We start from the raw sequence: 21,663 nt of genomic DNA, 5'->3' as shown, positions 1-21,663 counted from the left end.
TCTTGAAGACTTTGATTCATCAGTTACCTCTGGTCTATTGCATCACTGCTCCTACATCTTGACGGGCATCTTCTCCCATGCCAAATTTGTCCCTATCCTTATAAATCTTTTACTCTAAAATTATATTCTATATCGCACTTTTTCTTTGCCCACAAAATTTCTGTTCCTACTACTCCATTGAAACAAGTGTTTTAAAGTCTTCAACAGTCTTCTAACCACCAAATTTAATTGCCTTTCACAGAACCTGTAGCATCTGATATCACTGACCATGCATTCCTACTGGAAAATTTTTCAGATACTGGACCCTGAGACATTGCCTTTCCAGATCCTCTTCCTGTTGCTCTGGTCAGAACTTCTCTGTATCTTTGTGAAGCTCTTTCCACATGCTTGTTAAACCTTCTTCTAAATACTGTTCTCATTTCTCAGCTTTTTTTCTCTGATTCCTGTCAATCTACTCCACTGGCTTCTATGATCACATCTATGTCCATAATTTCCATACCTAAGCTCTAACCTAACCCTTAAAGCCCTAAAGAGAAAATCATGAGAAGTATAAAATAATGTGGAAGAAATAAATCCCCAAATGCCATTTATAAAAGCAAATATAAAAGAAGTGTATTCTTCAATTATTCATTTACAATGGAATATTATTTAGCTATAAAAAAGAAGGAAATCTTGCCATTTACGACAACATGAATGGACATTGAGGGCATTATGCTAAGTGAAATAAGTCAAGTCAGAGAAAGACAAATACCACATGATCTATCTTGTGGTGGAATCTAAATAAACAATACAAAACAAAACAAACTCATAGATACAGACAACAGATCAGTGGTTGCTGGGGAATGGTGGTGGGGGGACTGGGTGAAGGAAGTCAAACAGTCCAAACTTCAGTTACAAAATAAATCAATCCTTGAGTTGTAATGTATAGTATGATAACTACAGTTAATAATACTGTATTGTATATTTGAAAGTTGCTAAGAGAATAAACTTTAAAAGTTCTCATCCCAGGAAAACAAAATATGTAACAATGTGTGGTAAATGGTGAATGGTGATGTCAACTAGACTTATTGTGGTGACCATTTTGTAATATATACAAATAGTAAATCACTATTTCGTACACCTGAAACTAATATAATATTATACATAAATTATATCTCAATTAAGAGAAAGATTTTCAGTGACAGTAAGAACAAATTGATTATAAAACCAAAGACTGAATAAACAAAGAAATTCACCTAGGTTTAAAACAGAAACACTCAAAATACAAAGAAACAGTATAGTTGAAAGTAAAGGGAAAAAAGATACCTGCCCCACCCTCCCCCAAAAAAACAAAGCAAAACTTTAGTAATTATATTAATAGCAGGCAAAATGCAACTAAGTCCAAAATGTGTTTTGAAATAAATACAGAAGGTCATTATATATTGAAAATGTTAACAATTTACCAAGAAGATATAAAAATTACAACCTTGTATGGACCTAACAAAATAGCCTCAACATATATAAAGTAAGAATCAATTGAAAGGCAAGAATAAATTGATAATGCCATAATAATAGTGAGAGATTTTAATAACCTTTCCTTACTAATGGATAAATCAAAGACAAAATATCTATATGTGTTGTATCAGATTTTGCATATAAGACTGTATGTACCAATTAAAGAATAAACACTTTTCTCAAGCCCATATAGAAGATTTACAAAATTTGACCATTTGCTAGAAAACAAAGCAGATCTCAACAAATATCAGAGAATCTCTATCATTCATATCAGTCTCTGGATAAATGCAATAAGACTAGTAGTCAAAGACAAAAATATGACCTTATATCTTTGGAAATAAAAAAAACACAAGCTAAATAATTCATGGATTCTAATTCTAATGGTGGTTTCAAAACATTTATAATATTTATATTTATATATTTTATAATTTATTTTATAAATGCTTAATTTTATTTATGTATATATTTTATAAGATTTACAATTAAACATTAATGAAAATTTTACATATCAAAAGTTGTGGGATACAGCTAAAGCAATACCCAGAAGAAAATTTATACTCTTAACTGTATACACTTTTTTTAGAAAAAGAGTGAAAATCAATAACTAAACTATCCAACTCAAGAAATTAGAAGGAGAGTAACAAGAAGAAATACAAATTATAAGAAATAAAATAATAAAAATAAAAGCAGATATTAATATGTTTAACAACAAATGCAAAGAGAATCAATAAAAGCAAAAGCTGGTTTGAAAACAAAATCTAATTAGACAAATCACTAGTCAAAATGATAAAGAAGACAAAAAGTGAAGGTAAATAAATAATAAAGTGGGGAAAAACGATATAACTACAGAAATAGTAGAATTTTTTTTAATCAAACAGAATACTAAGGCCAAACATGCTATTAAGTTTGAATCCTAAAATAAAAAGGATAACATCTTTGAAATATATACCTTATCAGGTCCATCTCAAAAATAAAATAAAAAAATAAAAATCCTAAATACATGTATCACCTTTAGATTAGAGATAATTAACCTCTAGTTAAAATTTACGCACCTCACTCTCCCAAAACAAAACAAAGTTAATTTCTTCAGTCCTTTCATACAGAGAGAACCATATCTAGAATCATGGACTGTTTAGAACTGGATGGATTGTAGAAAGCATCTGGTCCAACCCTTTCTTGCAGGTAAGGGAACTGAACTTCAGAGAGGTGAAAATAACAACAGCCACTCATGTTAACGGAGTCCGCATTATAAGTCAGTTACTATGTTAAACACTTGGCGTGCATTATTCCATCTAATATCAGTAAGCCTGTATGAGCACAGGCTTACTGGTATTACTTTACTTTGCATATGAGCACATTACAGCTTATAAAATTTAAACACCTCGCCCAAGGTCACTTAGCTAACAAGGGAAGTTGGGATTCAAACCCAAGTTTGTCTGCATCCCCCACTGTGCTCCTAGCCACAGCAGTTGGGATCGGGGTACATGCAGCAAAAGCATGGTCCATGCTCATTCCCCATACCTTCCTCCCAAGAATGCCTTTCCCTACCACACTCTCTCATCAAGGGCAAGTTGTTGAGAAATACTGGGGATTGTAATACTAACATACTTTAAAGAAGTTGCTGCCCTTGAATTCTACAATAAAAAGAAAACAAAAAACTATTTTACTGGCAAAAAAGAAATCTCATCTTTACAAGGCAGCACTGATGACAAAACAAGGCTGGTGAAAGTTATGTCAGTGTTATCAAATTCTTCCCCACGGAGAACATAGATACAGTAAAGTCAGAGTATTCAACTCCCAGCTAGCAGCTTCTACTTCCCTTTATGCAGCCTCCTGTGGTAAGCAGAATAATGGCTCCCACAAAGACGTCCACATCCCAGTCCCCAGGACCTGTGTCTACTTTATGTCACATAGCAAAGGGAAAATAAGGTTGCAGATTGAATTAAGGTTGTTTGCTGAACCTAAAATCATTCTGGATTGTATGGATAGGCTAAATGTAATCTCAAGCGTCCTTATAATTGGAAAAGGGAGGCCGAGGAGGGAGATCCAGAGATACAGTACAGCAGCATGAGACAGATTTGGCTTAAAGTTGTTGGCTTTGAAGATGGAGGAATGGGCCCATGAGCCAGGGAACACAGGCAGCCTCTAGAAGCTGGAAAAAGCATGGGAACAGATTCTCCCCTAGAGCCTCCAGAGGGAACACAGCCCTGCAAACCCTTTGATTTTAGAGCAGTTAGACCTGTGTAGGACTTCTGACCTCCCAAACTGGAAGATAATAAATTTGTTTATTTATTTTAAACCACTAATTTTTGGTAATTTATGGGAGCAATGGGAATCTAATATACCTCCAAATAAAACAATACAAAGTATCCTGATCAGAGGCATGGCCTATGATGACCCAGCTCTGCCTATATGAGGGTCATGCAGAAGGGAGGTGTCCAGAGATCTGGCTCTTCAGATTACTCAAATATAAAAATTCCAAAAGGTAAACTGAGCAATACTTACATATTTTTTAAATGGCAGTCTTCATAAAAATAGTCAAAAAGTGATCAAATGAGGTATTTCATGTAAAGTAATAAACAGTAGTATATATCAATAAATATTAGCTGGGTTGTGTTTGTTTTTATCACTAGTCACTATTTCTTGATTACCTGCAGTGCTTATATATTCTCTCTAACCTTATAACAACCTTGCAGGGTCAATATTTTCTTCATTTTACAGATGAGAAAATGAAAGTTTAGAAAGACTGAGAAATTTGTCCAAGGCTACCCAGCACAAAAATCAGTTTTGGAATTAATGTAAAATTTCTTAACATGATTCTATGAAGTGATAAAACTCATCTGAATGTGTAAATTGTAGCTCTTTTTTAAAAAAAATATCAATCACATATGTTTAAAAGAAACATCAATCACATATGTTCCATATGTTCTAAACATCAATCACATATGTTCTGGAATTCAAACTACCAAGTGAACATATTTTCTGAATCATCAAAGAGAGATTGCAGAAGTAAAAACAAAAAAATCTGCCTCCTGGACTCTGCTTTAACCCTGCCTCATTGTGAGGTCTTGGACAAGTCTGTGGATTTCAATTTCCTTGTCTAGAAAAATGAATGAGGGAATGAAAAACTCACATGGTCTCTTGCAGCTCTTATATTCATGGTTTTAAAATAAGTACATTCCTCCAGATACTAATGCCAGACCATCAGTAATTTACTTATTAATGTTACCAAGGCTGTTGCCCCAGAATCATACCCCAGCCCCTCACTAGAATAGAAATCAATTACTCTTACCTAAGTTTCAGGAAGAAGCCGTAAAGGGAAAAAAACAAGAACTGGTTAGAACCAACTTGGCCCAAGATGGTGGAAGATTTGACTTCCAGTAGACACTGAGCTTCATTATACGCTCATTGTAATATATTAGCATTCTAAATGACACATCCATCAGCACCATGACAGTGAATGATTGTCATGACAACAACCAGAAAAGCCTATACAAATACTGAAAAGGAGAGTTGTGTCAGTTCCAGGTACAAACCACACCCCTGTTCTCGGATAACTCATGAGTATTCATTCCTCCCACTCTTTCCAAATCCCTCCCTTTCGCCTAGACCCTCCTATATATTTGATGTCTCTGACCAAATTGGGTTGAGAAGCTGGTTTGCAAACAAAGGTTCCCACTTCTCCATTCTTTGGCCATTGAATAAAGCTTGTGATGTTCCAGTCTCAGCATCAGTTTCATTATTGATTGTGCAAATCCGACTGGAAAAAGAACCTCCCTGGCCAAGACAAGGAGTCTCAGGCCAGGCTAGGATCCCAGCCCAGGTCCAATTGTTCAATTAGGTAACATGATGGCATTAGGCATCCCCTTCTCCACTCCATTCTTCTTCTCTGCTCCATCTTGCCAACACTTTTCATCCTTGAGTCCCAGAAAAGCAAACTCTCTGATTCTCCTTCCCCAACTTTTTCTCTTTTTATTTTGCATATGTCGTTTCCCTGCTCAGTTCTTTAACTGATCAGGAGTCCTACACTCCCTCTTTGTGGAAAAAATTTAAGAAGAAATTAAAAATAGGTACTCATATATGTTGATGACTTATTGTGCCGGGAATTAAAAGATCTAGTAAATATTTTGCAACTTTATAGAAATTTTTGAAAACCAAATTTTAAAAAAAGATTGAGCCTCATACCTTTTGAAGCCCTTGTTCTTTTTTTTTAATATTACTAACTTGTGAATATTAACTAAAACACACACACACACACACATATGCACACACACACACACATGCACACACACTATGATCCAAAGTCCTTCTTTGTTAAACCCCAGCACCTCCAGGAAAGAATGTTCTATGTGATAGGAATCACTGGCACTCTCAGAGTCCCTTCACTGTCCTTTCCTGTCTATCATCAATATATGATATAACAAAAATGGATTTTCTTCTTCATCTATAAAAATTCCCCAAGTTTTACAGCCATAGAGCAAAAATTCAAAATGTTCAGAGAAAAAAATTCTGACTGGTATACCAAGAAGACTCTTTGTCACCCAGGGATGTTTCCAGTCCCATGAGCTGTCAATCCCACACTACACATGAGTCTTACAAAGACGCATTTTCACACAAACGTGTATAAGGTTAAAATAAAAATACATATCTGCAGATGAGATAATCATATTTTACCTTACGGGCTGTAATTTTAATTAAAGTTGGCATATTTCTGCTGCTATGGTTTACAAGATTAACTAAGGTGGACAAGGTCTCAGATCTTGAACCACACCCAACCTGTTTGTGATTTTTGGCACTCTGCATTTTAGGTGTGTTATGAAGATGACAATGTGCCAGTCATCCAAGCTGTCAAACGCCTGCTTAAATCTGTTCAGAACCAAACTCATTTGCACTGGGATGAACACCTGCAAGAAGCAATCACTTATAAATACCTACAGATTCAGGTGCCACTCATGGCTAGTCAAACAAATTTTACAAGCACCCCAGGATGATTTTTTCAAAAGAGCTGAAATAACTCCATAGAATAAACCAGGGTAAAGAATTATGGGAGTGATTAGGACTGTAATTACAGTATATCAAACATTCACAGAATAAAGCATTGAGGTTGGACTTGTATGCAAGTTTATAGTTTAAACATTCTTCTGAAAATTTGGTTAACAGTATTTTGAAATACAATATTAAAAATGTATCCTTCATTGGGCAGGAAGAACACTTTTGCACACTGTTAGTGGGAATGTAAGTCAATACAAACTTCTGACAAATAATTCAAGGATATACATCAAAATGTTTTAATGTTTGTATGCTTTGATCCATTAATCCCAGAAGTCAAGCCGACTCATATAAAGAAAGGTAGTGAGGATAGCTGAAGAGTCTTTAGGCAGGGAGAACCTCATATGCAAAGTCTAAAGATCTTTTCCAGAACTGTTAATACAGAAATTCTCTGGCACTCAGGAGCCAGTCTTCACAGTTTGGGCTCTTCCAAACAGCCACAAACATGACACGGAATAGTCTGGAATGTTGCTGAGAGGTGACTGTATCTGAATGGCTGGAAGGCTTGAGAACCTCTCTTTGCCAGTGAGTGTGCCAATGGTTGTGTCTCATGCAGTATCCCTCAATAGGAATTTGTGGAGTTATTTATATTTTTGGTTATACTTTGCTATATTTCTGTGGGGAAATATTCTATGCTATCATGGTGTAAAGGAGCAGGACTCTATGGGACCTTCCCAGGACAGACCTCCCCGTGTCTTCCTCCTGCCTCTTGTCTGTAGAAAAACTTTAGCCAAAGGATAAATTTAATCAGAAAAATGAGAAAATGCAGAAACAAAGTAAAACGATCAAACAAGAAAAAATAATGATAGCTTACCCATTAAGCAAAATCAAGGACCTTTAGTTTCTCCTTAAGGGCTATAGATAATATTCTGAGCCACATTCTTTGAGGTGTTTTGCAGATACTGAAACCCCCCACCAGTAGAAGTTAGCTACATGATGACCAGACTGTAGCCATGACATAAGCTGCCACAGTTTCAAGAACTGGCCTTAAGGAAATGGGAACAAACTGGCCCTGGAAGATCAACTGTACTGAAAACAATCAAGATGATGCTACTCAGATCACTGAATGACTGATTTCAAGATGACTGTCAGAGCTAACTGGGCTGTTCTGCATGTAGCACCCTCCCCAGCCTGTGCACCCCTGAAAATCTCTTGCCCCCTGATCAGCAAAAGGGAGTTTGTTTTTTGGGACATGAGTCCACCTTCTCCACAGGATTGCCAGCTTCCTCAATAAAGCTATCTTTCCTTTTACCCAACACCTGTCTCTCAGAATTGGATTCTTGAGTGACGAGTAGCTGAACCTAAGCTCAGTAACAGTGATATTTGAAACCTGAGGTCCATGGTGGACTTCAGGAGTGGGAAGGGTCTGGATTACTTTGATATGACAGTAGCCATAGAGGCGTGTGAGGAGGTGATGAGAAAAACAGGCAGAAGCCAGGTCATGAACAGCATGGTAACTTCTGCTAGGGAGCTGAAACAGAGGCGAGGCTGTGTAGGGACCTTTCAAGTCAGAGTTAAGAGAAGCTGTTGTGGAGAATGGGAGCAGATGGAGGTTCTTGACAAGAACTGCTAAGCGCTGCCGTGGGTCAATCTGAGGTAAGAGTGGGGGTTAGCTCCTAATTCCAGTTATTGGCCTGTTTTTATAAACTCCCAAGCTAAGAATTGTACATTTGTAAAGTATCATGCAAAAAAGAAAACAATAACATAAAAGAAAATGGTGTGTGGCCCCATAAGTCTAAAATATTTACTACATGACCCTTTAAGGAAAATGGGTCAGAAAATAGGAATATACAGTGCTGCTTCTCTGTGGTTACTTGAACTTCTCCAGCTGTGTTCAACAGCCTGCAGCCCACAAGTTACAGGGATTGATTAACCCACATGGGAGCTAAAGGTTTAAGAGGCAAGGAAAAATTAATTGTTGTGTTGGATTGTGGGGTCAGAAAAAGAAGCACAGACAGAAAAGAGCTGGTATATTTATTTGAGGAAGTGGCGGAATAAGTGTATTAGAGCTTTGAAATATTGGTATGATGAGAGGAAGAGAGAAATGAGCTGAGAATATTGTAGTTTGAACTCAGGGTAGGGGATTTAGGTCTAATATTTCAGAGACAAATTGGTTCCAAATTACGTCAAAGAGAGTATGATCTTGGGAGTGAACAGCAGAAATGGAATGCAAGAAGATGGCTGGAACTGGAGAGGTTAAGGAGGTTTAGGTGAAAATTCTGGATGAAAATTATCCATATGATTATATATATGGGTATGAAATTTTAAACATAATAAGCTAGTGTGCTTTATTCCCTCTGCAAAGCAGCCACCATGGCTGAAGTCACTGAAGCTGGGAAGAAATACATCATCTCTTCTCAGGAGGCAGTGAGAGCAGCCAACAATACACCCCTGAGAGAGAGAGAGAGAATAATATCTCAAGAATAAAGAGGATGTGATGTTCAAGAGGGTTAACCAAACAGAAAAAATAATATCCTTCTAGTTCTGGGACCATAAAAACAAGAAATGGAAACTAAAGTAGAGGTCAGAATCTATGTTATATACCAAACATTAGCCCTTATTCAGAAAGACTCTTAAATGATGATGTATAGGCCAAGGAGCTCTTTTGGATAGTGGATACTTCTTCATTTTCTTAGGAAGATATGGAATTGATCAGTATTATCAGGATTGTTTCTGAAGCTTGGAGCTGGTACTTTAATTTCCAAACCAAGTATGAGAAGACTCTGACCATTCCAGAAATGGTTTAATATTTTTTTAGAGGAAACCTCCTTCTCAGTCCCTGAAATAACAACAAGTCCTCTTGGGAAAGGACTAGAAATAGCAGATGACCCAAGAGGCTGGCATTTAGGGCACAGCTAAGGCCAACTGAAAAAAGGTATAATGGGATGGCATCATTGTTAATTTTTTTGTTTCAATAAGGTTCCCATTTGAGGCAGGTAATAGAAAACCGTAGCTACAAAAGGAAAACTCTTCTCTTTGTATGCTCCTTTACCTTGAAGAACTTAAATGGGCTTGGATGTTCAAAAATTGGGAAACATACACACAAACACAAACTCACCAGCTTAGACCATTGTGGAGAAAAAATAAAGGACCTTACAGATAAAATGTGTTGTTTGAGGGGCACTGGGCTGGGGAGGAGGGTAATCTCTGTTTCTTAATACATCCATCAGTACATGCTAAATTGTGCTGAGAGAATCAACAACCAGAAAATATAAGCTGCTTAAAACCATAGTCTATTGCCCATTTCCATCATATCTCCGCAACCACAGAAGCAGGAAAAACGTAGTGAGCCACTCGTTGGTTTTTAAAGCTTTTGAATGGAATTAACACGATTGGTCCATTCATGTCTCATTGGCCAAGAAACTTTCTCAATTCAAAGAAGTGGAGTGGTTCATTCTCCTGCAGGGCCTGAATATTTGTAAAAAAAAATTATATAGACTACCATTTTTAGGATGTTGAAAATTTTATTTCACTGCTTTTTAAAAAGTCAGTGCATTTTGGCCTAACATGGTTATATCTCCCGATGGTTCAACGGGACTCCAAAGTAGACCTGAAAGACCAAAAGTAGTTGTGAGACTTAGGGGGAAAAAATGACTGAGCCGGGGTCAGTATTATTGGTGAAGGTGGATATAGGGACCAGAGGTTCAGTTAATGACAAAGACCAGTAGGGTAGATTGGTTAGCATCTGAAGAGAGTAAGGCTTAAAACAGGACTATTTGTTACAGTAAGGTAAGACTGAGTAGGCACTGGAGTTAGGTTCATTCCACCTTTCCCCCTGCTGTTCCCCTGATCATGTGAGGAGTGCTAGTGGAAGCAACAGCACATTTGGGGGAGATGTGATTTTATTTCAGAGGTGAGGGAGTCTATGGCGAGTTGAAGACTAAGGGGAGAGCTTGCTTACTATGGAGCAGGGGCTTCAGTGAGTATGCAGAGTGCACCGTGCTGGGAAGAAGCAATAACAGAAGGATGGGCAGAGAGAACACGCAGAGTCTAGGGAGAGGACTAGAAATAGCAGATGACCCAAGACGCCGGCATTTAGGGCACAGCTAAGGCCAATTGAAAAGAGCAGTTTGCAGCAATTAGTTGGTCCCAGGGGTCCAAGTGAAATCCCTGGGACAAAGTGGTTCCTAGTCCTGCATAGACTGAGATTGCAGGTGATCTCATAAGTCTGGGGGTGCTGGGAGCTGCTAAGCCCAACACAGACTAGACTTCAAGACTGATGTGGGTCACGTGATGTTTTCCTACTCATGGCACAAACTGGGGTTTCAGCCCAGCACTCACTAAACAACTGGGCAAAGCAAAGCCCTCACCAAACAAAACTGTTCCTCAATATTTTACTTTCCTTTGCCCTTTCATACTAACTCAAAGATGTACATAATCTCTGCAAAAGAATATTCTAAAAGCTCCTAAGAGATTCCTAGTAAAAGAGAATATAAGCCAAGAATTGGGCAAAAAGAAAAAGCTAGTTTGAAAAAGAAAAGCAATTTCAATGTCAGGGACCATGGCAGAGGAAGGGATAGAAATAAAGTAAGAAACAAAAATATAAAAAGGAATAGATTCGTAAGTCTGGTCAAAGAGTTAAATAGAGGAGGGAGAAAATTTTTAAAATTGTGATAATAGTCAAAACAGTTGCAGAAACTTCAAGGAAAGGAACAGTGTGACTCATTGAAGATAAAACTGAAAATTGCTATCAAGAGCTACTTTATTTCTCTTTTTTATAATCAATGGAGCATTAAGGATATTATTCTGTGGATTGTTCCCCTTTTTCATTTAGTTTTTAAACTATGATTTCTTTGAACAAAACATCTCCCTCCCAATTGCATTGGCTGGTGAAATGCAACTAGACATTTCCTTTAGCACACTGATGAATGATATCCCTTGAATAACTCCATGGCTCTCAGTGCCATAAACCAGCAGCCCAAACAAACACCCCTTCATACCACTCCTCACCAGGATCAGTCACACTTTCCCAGAAGAAAGAAACTCTCTTTGTAATACAGAAAACTATACTGGTGCTTGATCTCTGACTGCTAAGTCAGTTGATAGAAATTCAGGCATCTGATTACAGTAATATAACATTAAGGAAGTAGCCTCCAAATGATAATACTGTATAAATAGCATCTATGGGTCAAGAAGTCCTTCCTAGTTGATTAAAATTCCAGAATCTAGGGGTTTTTTTTAATTCTGGTTTAATTTTCTTTAGTTACATGATTTTTGGCAAGGCATGAAATAGAGAATTAAAAGAATTTCTGAACTACACAAATAAATTAAGCGCCATTCATAAAATAGTAAAAATGTACAAACAGGATGTTTTTCTTCTGATACATTAGCAAAAAGTGAAAAAACAAAACTACATAATGCTTGTTAAGATGCAGCAAAATGGGTACTTTCACACACACACAGCTAGATTGTTCTAATTCTTTTCAAAAGCAATTTTGTAGCATCAAATATAATATATTTATAAAATGTAAAGTAAAAATAAGTATTTATAAATGCAAATATATACTCTAACTCAATAGTTATGTTTTTGGGAATTTATCACCAAAGCCTATACATAAGATATTCCACACAACATTATTTATAATAGTGAAAATTTGAAGGTTTGAGAGGACCTAAATGTTTCCAGAGAGGGAAGTGTGTAACTTAATTATATTATAATCAGCCACTATGCAAAACATATTTGTTCACATATGTGATTTCTGTCTCTGAGAGTGCATGCAGACACAAGCTCACACAGACACATGCAAACACACATAACTCTTTTTATCATTTTGGCTGGAGGAAACAGAAAACCCAATGAAAACTGGCTGGTAAACAATAAAGACATTGTATAAGTCAAGATTCTATGAATTAAAATCAAAAATAGTTTTAATTTGATGAGGGCTTATTGAGAAAGGAATTGATTACATAAGTGTGAATGGGGTATAAAAGAACAACAGGGGTAAAGAAAATAATAGACAACTGGCCAGGACACGTGATTTGAGGTTATGATAAGCAAATGTCCCAACTGAGCCCTACTTACAAAGACCTTGTGGACAATTTTTCAGTACCCAGTAGGATAGGAGTAGCAAACCAAAAGAGAATAGAAAAAGAATCCATCACGGGTTCGCTACACCAATAAAAGCTGATGTGATATAGTGCTTGAGGGGGACAGTACCATGACATCATAATAACAAAAGCTCATCATAATTTGTGGGAACAAATGGCTCTGTGAACATTCAAAACCACGCATCACAAATCTTTGAACCCTAAAGGACTTCTCTAACTTTACCAGACCAAAAATAGTAACCCTAAAAACTGAGATAGATGTGTTATATCTGAGAGGTCTCAGAGTAACTTTTGATCTACTGCTTTAAATCCACAAGGAAGAAACAGTGTGATATAACTATTGTCAGGATGCAAGAAGCTTCGTTTGAAGCAAAATTTGTAAAATAAGAACAAAAGGCAACAGTGACATAGTCTGCCTTTGAAAGCAGATTAAATTATAGCTATAATACTGGTCAGGATGGTAGCAGTTACCAACATGTACAGTTTTAGGAATGCTGTGTCTAGAAGTAAATGTATAATTTCCTAGTTTTTATCATTATACTGAGGTTATCTAAGAATATGTCCTTGTTTGGGGAAATACACAGAAATATTTAGGGCTAAAGGGGCATATGTCTGCAACTACCTTTCAAATGGTTTGGGAAAAATAATATTTGTGTATATACATATAGAATGGAAGAATGATAAAAACAAGGGTAAAATGTTAACATTTAGGGAATCTGGGTGATGGATATATGGGAATTCTTTGTACTATTTTTACTTTCCTGTAAGTTTGAAATTATTTCAAAGTAAATGTTAATGTATAACATATAAAATTTCAAGGAATACGTTCCTAGAAATTGAATACCTCTCCTCGGCCAAAAAATTAGAGCTATAGAAATGATTATTGAAAATAGCAGTGTTGAGGCAAGAGTAGATGATGGAGACTTACTTGTTTATGACCAAGTATTTATTAAATATTCTGTACCCTACCAAAAACAGACATATTTTCAGTCCACTAAAAATTCATCACCATTTTATATTGTTTATTGATTGACTGACTTTTTTTATTAAAATATAGTTGATTTACAATATTATATGAATTTTAGGTATATAACATAGTAATTCAATATTTTATAGATTATACTCCATTTAAAGTTATTATAAAATATTGGCTGTATTCCCTGTGCTGTATAGTATATCCTTGTAGCTTATTTATATTATACATAGTAGCTTGTACCTCTTAATCCCCTACTCGTCTCTTGCCCCTCCCCCTTCCTCTCCCCACTGGTAACCACTAGTTTGTTCTCTATGTCTGTGAGTCTGTTACTGTTTTGTCATATTCATTCATTTGTTGAATTTTTCGGATTCCACATATAAGTGATAACATACAGTATATGTCTTTCTCTGTCTGACTTATTTCACTAAACATAATGCCCTCCAGGTTCATCCACCATTTTATATTGTTAAAGACACTCTCAGTACAGAATATGACACACTTTAATATAGAGCCTAAACCATCTGATGAACTGAGGCATTGAAATCAGTGATGGAAGAATAGAATTCAAATTATAATACCAGATTTGTAACTGGATGGACTCGGGTAGAACTGGCATCACATACACAAACAAGATTAAAAGTGAACTAAATGATTATATACTTGATATTGAAAGCAAAGCTATATTTAGTTGTTTTTATCTTCTGGTAAAACTTAATATTCAGGCAAGAAACTATACATTTATTTGTCAAATAGCATAAAGTAATTCCTTTATGATGCAGAAACAATTTTATATCTGAAAAATGTTAAAAAACTGTAGGCTTTCAATCATGTAGTCAATATTAACAGACACTTAGAAACCACCTACTATGTGTCAGACACTGTTGTGGGCACTGGAAATACAAGGTAGAGAACAAAACCCCCAACTTCTTTGTGCTTACATTATAGTGAGGGTAACAAAAAATAAACAAGATAAAAAAGTAAAATATATAGTGTTACAGATACTAGCTAAAGTAAAATTATGTTTTTACCTTAGCATCAGTAACACTATATATTTTCTTTATTTATTTAGAAAGAAAGAAGGAAAGAGAGATGAGAAATGTTCAGTGAGGGGGTGAAATTTTAGATAGCGTTCCCTGGGAAGATATCATGGAGAAGATCTTTTGAATAAAGCCCTGAAGGAAATAAAAGAATAAGCCATGTCCATGTCCAAAGAAAAAGCATGCCAGAGAGGGAATAGAGAATGCAAAGCTTCTGAGTCAGGCGCTTACCTGGTGGGTTGATAAGCAGCCTCTTTGGCTGGAACAGAGACAAACGAGGGAGAGAATAGAAGATGAGGCCAGAAAAGTACCTGGGACTTAGATCTCATGAGGTCTTATAAAAGTAAGCACTGTGTCTTCTACTCTGAGTGAGATGGGAGACAATTAGCAGAAGCACACACTATCTGTCTCATGTTTTTCGGGCTCTCTCTTGAGTTTTGTATTGAGAATAATCTGCAGGAGAACAAAGCCAAAAGCAAAAAACAAAAAACCCCCCAAAAACATTTAAGGGATTATAGCCATAATCTAGCAAGAGAGGATGGTGGTTCAGATCAGAGTGGCTGCAATGGTAGGGGTTGAATGATTTTATATCCAAACAGTCCTTGCTTTGAATAAACTGCAGAACTGTAAATATGTCTATGCAAAGTGAAACCATGCATCTTAGTAATCAAAAGGAAAAATTACAATTATCCCAGCAAACTTTAGAAACTTTTCTCAAAAAACATTAAAAACTCTCCACTGTCAGTTATAAACATATAAAAAATGTTTAATGATAAGCTATTATTTATTTAGGACACTATAATTAAAAAGTAAAACATGTTTTACATTGAAATTTAGTATTTTATTTCTGTGTAAAAAACTTATCAAGAGTAATTGAAACAGAACTTGCTTTCTAATTCTTGTCGTATGATGAGTAAGCATATTTCCTATGCCTGGTGAATCATTATACTCCTTTCTAAGTCTGGGTCAGCTTGCAGCATTTTATCCTGTGCACTTTCAAAGTCTTGGAATATCTCTGAGAGTTCCTTTAATGTGAAGTTATTTGTTGCATTATGTCCTCTAGGGCATCTTCATCCTTTTCGTCACAACCATTTTCTTCACTTATGTTGATAAGTCTACCTTTAAGTCCCTCTGGCTACAAATCCAGAGTCTCTTGAAGTATGGCTGTGCCAACATTCCTATGGACACGTATGTCTTCTATAATTCCACTTATGTTCAATATGACTTTCACTTCCAGCCTTGTCATTTTTTCACTTTACTGTATTTTCACCTTTGTGGGTCAATTAATTCTTTTGATTATCTATTTTTGAACAAGGTCGTGTGGGTTTACCGCTAAAAGACAAGGAGGCAAACACACACTTTGCTGTCTGTGCCTGAACCAAATAACAGATGCACAGTGACCAATCACTGGCAGCCTTTAAAAGCAGCAACATAATTGACCATTGATTAGGATATGTATTTGTTATTTAGATAGGGATTTATGAACTGAAGAACTAGTTGGTACTTTATGTAATTATTCATAGTTAATATACTGTGGTAACTGAAATTTGAACCATGTTGTTGGTGAACTGTTATTAAACTAAATCATGGTAACTGAAACTTATGCCTATCAGAACCACAAAGTGGTTTTGAAGGCAGAGACAATAGGATACTTTTAGAAGATGGAATGTGGGCTACTAAAAAGAGTTTCTCCTTCTCAGCACCTGTCACAGGGGCAATTTTATATTTGTTAGTGATATTGATTATCTGATTACTGACTATCCCTCTTGACATCCAGCTCCACACAGGCAAGGAACACACATGTCTTTGTTTACCATTATACAGTTGATGTTGCATTTTCTCAAATAGTATCTCTTTAAGTCTTACAACAACCCCACGAGGTAGGTATCGCATTCTGCAGATGAGGAAACTAAAGCTCAGAGAAGTTAAGTAGTAATTTACTCTAGCTTCACACAGCTAGTAACTGACAAACCAGGACTCAAATTCATGTCTTCTGAATTCAAGTCCAGTACTATCTCCTTTGAACCATCTTATCCTAACCGAACAGAAGTAGAACAGAGTCCTATATAGCCTTGCTTTGGAAACTATAGCACCATGTTTTCTATGCCATAATGAATTACCATATGGATCTATAGAATGTAAGGGAGAGAAGAAATAAAACAAGAATATAAGGAAGAGAAGAAATAAAACAAGTGTGGTATGTTTGAATCTCCTGTCTGTATAAACATCCTACAAGTTTCCATTTAAATTCTGGTCTTAACCTCCATGACAAGGCTTTATAAAATATTTAAGGACTTCTTTGTTATCACAGCAATAAGACTAGTAGTGCCTAATTCACCTTTTCCAGACTTCTAATTACTTATGAAAATCCATAAAAAGAAAACTGGCAATTACACTGACTAAAGGCAGAAGAACATATCCTAGACTTAAGAGGAATTTCCACTATCTCTGTAAACAGCAAGGGTGAATTAAGAAATGCATTCCTGAATTGCTCAAATTCTAATCTGTGAATCAGAACATTAAGGAAAGGTACCTAGAAGATAGAAGAGGCTTCAACTCATATCGCTGACCACACCTAACTCAAAGGTAGGTTTCCAGTTGCATTTACCAGAAACCCACCTCTCTTCCCCAAAGGAATTATCTTCTAATCCAGCAACACCTTTCCCCTCCTTCACCACTTGCCAAATGTGCTCTTTTTCCATTTGCATTCAGATACCCTTCTTCTCAGGATGCAACAGGATGGGGCAATTTAAGGCAGATTTGTTGATCCCAATATAATCACCAATAAGACTACTGTCCTGGCTGTTTTGACATCTGAAGTAGTCTGTCAGAATGTAAATATTTTTTTCTTCCTTGCATATTATTATTTTAGCAAGTAAGATGTAAGTAAGTAAGTAAGATGCTTAGCAGACATAACTCAACCATTCCAGTTAAGAGAGACTTTCACCTTCTACTTTTTCATTTTTGATATGACATGAATTTCTTACAAGAATGTATTACTTTTAGAACAGTGATAATTTTTAAGTGTTACAACTGAGTTAGCCTCTAAGGATGTGTCAATAGCCCCTAAATCATTATTATACAAGAGCTTAAAGTTTCCAATTAAATGTACGTATAATATTGAATACTAAAAGAACTGATGAAAAAAATACTTGAGAATATCCTGCATAATCTGAAGCTGATAAAAGGACTACATAACGTAACATAAATACCCCTTCTCTTATAACCATTTGATAATAAATATTAAATCAAAATTAAAACTGTATGTGAAAAGAAACAAACCGATTGACTTTTGTCTTCACCATTGACTGAAGACAAAAGAAGATACTTTCCACTTGAGGAACACTTCCCTATTTATATCAACAGTAGCGATAAACTAAGAAATGCATTCCCGAATGGCTCAAACTCTGCATTGGGAATCAAAATCAAGAAAGCCATCGAAAGCAGAGAGTTCCTTTACATTTTCCAATGGAAAAATATGAACCATCACTAAGCTGACAAATGTATGTACATATTATTTAAAATTAAATGAGTGTGACTATAGTTATTTTGAGAGAGAAAAATGAGAGAATTTGATATGCATATCATGCAAGATACAAGTGATTTCTCAGAGAATGAGCATACATTTTGCTTAGAATAGTTCTGAAGAAAGCCTGTGATAGAGGAGACATATGGTCCTAGGTTCCATGAAGTTTTCTTCTGGACAACAGCTAACACCCATTCTTATCTTCAACATGTGTACCAAGCCCAGCTCACCCCAAACCTCCCTCATCCTCAGACTTAACCTCTCCACACCTCATGACTTCCCTAGGAGTTGGCATGATCTGGTCTAGGGTAAGGATGTCTGTTCCAAACATCACTTAGCAATTTTGCTTATAAACTGGAAATGTCGTTGTTTCTTTGTTTATGCAACATTAAAAATTTTGGCAGGCAAAATATTTATGTGACTTATGTAGGTAAAAGAGTCAGATCCAATATATGCCTCTCATTTTTCTCCCTTCCATTAAAATATCAATAAAGGAATTTTGCTTTATTTAAATGGAAGTATAGTTGATTTACAAATTCGTGTTAGTTTCAGATGTACAGCATAGTGACTCAGTATTTTTGCAGATATATCAATTATAGGTTATTAGAAGATAATGGGTATAATTCCCTGTGCTATTACAGTATAACATTGCTGCTTATCTCTTTTATATTAATACAGAGTAGTTTGTATCTGTTAACTCCCTACCCCTAATTTGTCCCTCCCCTCTTTCCCCTCCCATTTGGAAATCCCAAGTAGGGATAGAACAGGAGAGGATACAATTTCCACAACATTTAGAAAAGGGAAAGCAGATGGAGGAGTGTTAACTAACTTAGAAGACAAGGAGGAGTTTCAAGATGGCGGAAGAGTAGGACGCGGAGATCACCTTCCTCCCCACAAATACATCTACACGTGGAACATCTCCTACAGAACACCTACTGAACGCTGGCAGAAGACCTCAGGCCTCCCAAAAGGCAAGAAACCCCCCACGTACCTGGGTAGGGCAAAAGAAAGAAGAAAAAACAGAGACAAAAGAATAGGAATGGGACCTGCAGGTGGTAGGCAGCTGTGAAGGAGGAAAGGCTTCCATACACTAGGAAGCCCCTTCGCGAGCGGAGACAGGGTGGCGGAAGGGGGAGCTTCAGAGCGACGGAGGCGAGTGCAGCAACAGGGGTGCAGAGGGTAAAACACAGAGATTCTCGCACAGAGGGCCGGTGCCGGCCAGCACTCACCAGACCGAGAGGCTTGTCTGCTCACTCGCCGGGGCGGACGGGGCTGGGAGCTGAGGCTCGGGCTTCGGAGGTGGATGCAGGGAGAGGGCTGGGGTTGGCGGCGTGAACACAGCCTGCAGGGGGTTACTGCACCACGGCTAGCCGGAAGGGAGTCCGGGAAAAACTCCGGAGCTGCCGAAAACGCGAGAGACGTTTTCTTGCTTCTTTGTTTCCTAGTGCGTGAGGAGAGGGGGTTAAGAGCGCCGCTTAAATGAGCTCTAGAGACAGGCGCGAGCCGCAGCTAAAACCGCGGGCCCCAGAGAGGGGCATGAGACGCTAAGGCTGCTGCTGCTGCCACCAAGAAGCCGAGCACAGGCCACTATCCACACCCACCTTCCGGGGAGCCTGTGCAGCCCGCTACTGCCAGGGCCCCGTGATCCAGGGACTTCCCCGAGAGAACGCACAGCGCGCCTCAGGCTCGTGCAACGTCACGCCGGCCTCTGCTGCCGCAGGCCCGCCCCGCCCTCCGTGCCCCTCCCTCTCCCCCGCCCCCGCCCTGAATGAGCCACTGCCCCCGAATCAGCTGCTCCTTTAACCCTGTCCGGTCTGAGCGAAGAACAGACGCCCTCAGGCAACCTACACGCACCTGCAGGGCCAAATCCAAAGCTGAACACCTGGGGGCTGTGAGAACAAAGAAGAGAGGGAAATCTCTCCCAGCTGCCTAAGGAGCAGCGGATTAAATCTCCACAATCAACTAGAGGTACCCTGCATCTGTGGAATACCTGAATGGACAACCCATCATCCCAAATTGAGGAGGTGAACTTTGGGAGCAACGATATATTTTTTTTTTTCCGCTTTTTCTCTTTTTGTGAGTGTGCATGTGTAAGCTTCTGTGTGTGATTTTGTCTGTATAGCTTTGCTTTTACCATTTGTCATAGGGTTCTGTCTGTCCATGTTTTGATTTTGGGGTTTTTTTTAGTGTACTTTTTAGCACTTGTTATCATTGGTGGATTTGTTTTTTGGTTTGGTTGCTCTCTTCTTTCTTTCATTCCTTCTTTTTCTTAATTAAAAAAATTTTTAATACTAATTTTTTATATTTAATACATTTTTATTGTATTTTATTTATCTTCTCCTTTCTTTCTTTTTTTTTTTTTTTTTTTTTTTCCTTTTATTCCGAGCCATGTGGATAACAGGCTCTTGGTGCTCCAGCCAGGCATCAGGGCTGTGCCTCTGAGGTGGGAGAGCCCAGTTCAGGACATTGGTCCACAAGAGACCTCCCAGCTCCAGGTAATATCAAATGGCGAAAATCTCCCAGAGATCTCCATCTCAATGCCAAGACCCAGCTCCCCTCAATGACCAGCAAGTTACAGTGCTGGACACTCTATGCCAAACAACTAGCAAGACAGGAACACAAACCCACCCATTAGCACAGAGGCTGCATAAAATCATAATAAGGCCACATATACCCCAAAACACGCCACCAGACAAGAGACCACTTCACACCTAGGGACACATACAGAATGAAAGTGAGGGGATGGAAAAACATATTCCATGCAAATGGAAATCAAAAGAAAGCTGGGGTAGCAATTCTCATATCAGACAAAATAGACTTTAAAACAAAGACTATTACAAGGGACAAAGAAGTACACTATGTAATGATCAAGGGATCAATCCAAGAAGAAGATATAACAATTGTAAATATTTATGTACCCAACATAGGAACACCTCAATACATAAGGCAAATACTAACAGCCATAAAAGGGGAAATCGACAGTAACACAATCATAGTAAGGGATTTTAACACCACACATTCACCAATGGACAGATCATCCAAAATGAAAATAATTAAGGAAACACAAGCTTTAACTGATACATTAAACAAGATGGACTTAATTGATATTTATAGGACATTCCATCCAAAAACAACAGAATACACACTCTTCTCAAGTGCTCATGGAACATTCTCCAGGATAGATCATATCTTGGGTCACAAATCAAGCCTTGGTAAATTTAAGAAAATTGAAATTGTATCAAGTATCATTTCTGATCACAACGCTATGAGACTAGATATCAATTACAGGAAAAAATCAGTAAAAAATACAAACACATGGAGGCTAAACAATACACTACTTAATAACCAAGAGATCACTGAAGAAATCAAAGAGGAAATCAAAAAATATCTAGAAACAAATGACAGTGAAAACACGACGACCCCAAGCCTAAGGGATGCAGCAAAAGCAGTTTTAAGATGGAAGTTTATAGCAATACAATCCTACCTTAAAAAACAAGAAACATCTCAGATAAACAACCTAACCTTAAACCTAA

The 21,663-nt window shown here is 37.3% G+C and overlaps 1 long non-coding RNA gene across 1 annotated transcript in view; it reads right to left on the bottom strand.

Moving 5' to 3' along the window:
• The window catches only part of LOC307196571, an 85,603-nt gene extending 65,751 nt beyond the window's left edge, over window positions 1-19,852 (bottom strand). The window contains exons 1-2 of the long non-coding RNA XR_013831169.1: window positions 19,732-19,852; window positions 19,360-19,571 (exon numbers count right to left, since the gene is read on the bottom strand). This is a non-coding gene — a long non-coding RNA (uncharacterized lncRNA). The remainder of the gene's footprint in view (window positions 1-19,359; window positions 19,572-19,731) is intronic.
• Between the last annotated feature and the right edge of the window lie 1,811 nt (window positions 19,853-21,663).

Source organism: Stenella coeruleoalba (assembly GCF_951394435.1).
Source record: "Stenella coeruleoalba genome assembly, chromosome: 13".
NCBI classification, from domain to species: domain Eukaryota; kingdom Metazoa; phylum Chordata; class Mammalia; order Artiodactyla; family Delphinidae; genus Stenella; species Stenella coeruleoalba.
Note: the sequence above shows the minus strand (reverse complement) of the source record. Positions and strands in the feature narration are given on the sequence as shown.